Source organism: Octopus bimaculoides, chromosome 18, assembly GCF_001194135.2.
Source record: "Octopus bimaculoides isolate UCB-OBI-ISO-001 chromosome 18, ASM119413v2, whole genome shotgun sequence".
Taxonomy (NCBI): domain Eukaryota; kingdom Metazoa; phylum Mollusca; class Cephalopoda; order Octopoda; family Octopodidae; genus Octopus; species Octopus bimaculoides.
This window is the reverse complement of record NC_068998.1, coordinates 304-3,222: the sequence shown is the minus strand read 5'-3', so window position 1 is coordinate 3,222 and position 2,919 is coordinate 304.

The following is a 2,919-nucleotide window of genomic DNA, read 5'->3' as shown; positions in this document are numbered from 1 at the left end:
ATCAATTTTTGGACATCGTTTTTATGGCCAGTGTGCAATTATTGGTCCCCGACCTTATGGCCAGTGTGCGATTTTTGGTCCCCGTCTATATGGCCAGTGTTCAATTTTTGGTCCCCGACTTTATGGCCAGTGTTCAATTTTTGGTCCCCGTCTTTATGGCCAGTATTCAATTTTTGGTCCCCGTTTTTATGGCCACTGTGCAATTATTGGTCCCCGACTTGATGGCCAGTGTGCGATTTTTGGTCCCCACCGATATGGCCAGTGTGCAATTATTCGTCCCCGACTTTATGGCCAGTGATCAATTATTCGTCCCCAACTTTATGGCCAGTGTTCAATTTTGGTCCCCGTCTTTATGGCCTGTGTGCAATTATTCGTCCCCGACTTAATGGCCAGTGTTCAATTTTTGGTCCCCGTCTTTATGGCCAGTATTCAATTTTTGGTCCCCGTCTTTATGGTCACTGTGCGATTTTTGGTCCCCGACTTTATGGACAGTGTTCAATTTTTGGACATGGTTTCTATGGCCAGTGTGCAATTATTGGTCCCCGACTTGATGGCCAGTGTGTGATTTTTGGTCCCCGTCGATATGGCCAGTGTGCAATTATTCGTCCCCGACTTTATGGCCAGTGATCAATTATTCGTCCCCGACTTTATGGCCAGTGTTCAATTTTGGTCCCCGTCTTTATGTCCAGTGTGCAATTATTCCTCCCCGACTTTATGGCCAGTGTTCAATTTTTGGTCCACGACTTTATGGCCAGTGTTCATTTTTGGTCCCCGACTTTATGGCCAGTGTTCAATTTTTGGTCCCCGACTTCATGGCCAGTGTTCAATTTTTGGTCCCCGACTTTATGGCCACTGTGCAATTATTCGTCCCCGACTTTGTGGCCAGTGTTCAATTTTTGGTCCCCGACTTCATGGCCAGTGTTCAATTTTTGGTCCCCGACCTTATGGCCAGTGTGCAATTATTCGTCCCCGACTTTATGGCCAGTGTTCAATTTTTGGTCCCCGACTTTATGGCCAGTGTTCAATTTTTGGTCCCTGACTTTATGGCCAGCGTGCGATTTTTGGTCCCCGTCTATATGGCCAGTGTGCGATTTTTGATCTTCCATTTTATGGGCAGTGTACAATGTTCGGTCCCCATTTTTATGGACGATGTCCAATTTTTGGTCCCCGACTTTATGGCCAGTGTGCAATTTTTGGTCCCCGTCTTCATGGCCTATATGCGATTTTTGGTCCCCGTCTTTATGGCCAGTGTGCAATTAATTATTGGTCCCCGACTTTATGGCCAGTGTTCTATTTTTCGTCCCCGACTTTATGGCCGGCGTTCAATTTTTGGTCCCCGACTTTATAGCCAGTGTTCAATTTTTGGTCCCCGTTTTCATGGCCAGTGTGCGATTATTGGTCCCCGACTTTATGGCCAATGTGCGATTTTTGATCCCCCATTTTATGGCCAGTGTTCAATTTTTGGTCCCCGTCTTTATGGCCAGTGTTCAATTTTTGGTCCCCGACTTTATGGCGAATGTTCAATTTTTGGTCCCCGTTTTTATGACCACTGTGCGATTTTTGGTCCCCGTCTTTATGGCCAGAGTTCAATTTTTGGTCCCCCGACTTTATGGCCACTGTGCAATTATTCGTCCCCGACTTTATGGCCAGTGTTCAAATTTTGGTCCCCGTCTTCATGGCCACTGTGCGATTTTTGGTCCCCGTCTTTATGGCCAGTGTTCAATTTTTGGTCCCCGTCTTTATAGCCAGTGTTCAATTTTTGGTCCCCGTTTTTATGGCCAGTGTGCAATTATTGGTCACCGACTTTATGGCCAGTGTGCGATTTTTGGTCCTCGTCTATATGGCCAGTGTGCAATTTTTTGGTCCCCGACTTTATGGCCAGTGTTCAATTATTCGTCCCCGGTTTATGGCCAGTGTTCAATTTTTGGTCCCCGTCTTTATGGCCAGTGTGCAATTAATTATTGGTCCCCGACTTTATGGCCATTGTTCAATTTTTGGTCCCCGACTTTATGGCCAGTGTTCAATTTTTGGTCCCCGTCTTTATAGCCAGTGTTCAATTTTTAGTCCCCGTTTTTATGGCCAATGTGCAATTATTGGTCACCGACTTTATGGCCAGTGTGCGATTTTTGGTCCTCGTCTATATGGCCAGTGTGCAATTTTTTGGTCCCCGACTTTATGGCCAGTGTGCGATTTTTGATCCCCCATTTTATGGCCAGTGTTTAATTTTTGGTCCCTGTCTTTATGACCAGTGTTCAATTATTCGTCCCCGTCTTTATGGCCAGTGTTCAATTATAGGTCCCCGACTTTATGGCCAGTGTACAATGTTCGGTCCCCGACTTTATGGCCAGTGTTCAATTTTTGGTAGTTGAAGGTATGTACATACATGTACGTACATATGCATATACTCATATATTATTTGTATTTTATTGAAGGAATCCGCGTTCTTCCTATCAAGTTCACAGGTGCCCTTAACTCAGTCAGACCCATTAAACTTCACTTTTTCCGGGATAACACTTAACCCCTCCCCCTTTCATCTCCTAATCATTTGTTTACCCTGTTGTCTCTCTCTACCTGACAACGACACGTCGGCGCCGCAAGAACGTGCCTGGCGACGCAAGGTCGTGTCTGATGCCGCAAGAACGTGCACCCTACTGGCTATGCAAGCAGGGTAATGTCTGTTCTCACCGATCAGAAAGATAGTCCATTGCTGGGAAATCTATTTACAATTGAGTGGACTGCAGCTATATGAAATGAGGTGTTTTGCTCAAGAATACAATGTACTGTGCTCAGTATGGGAATTGAACCCACGATCTAGCCACTGTGAGTGCAACACCCTAACCACTAGGCTCCATAACTTCACACACACACACACACACACACATGTATACATATCCATAGACGTACATATGTATGCCAATC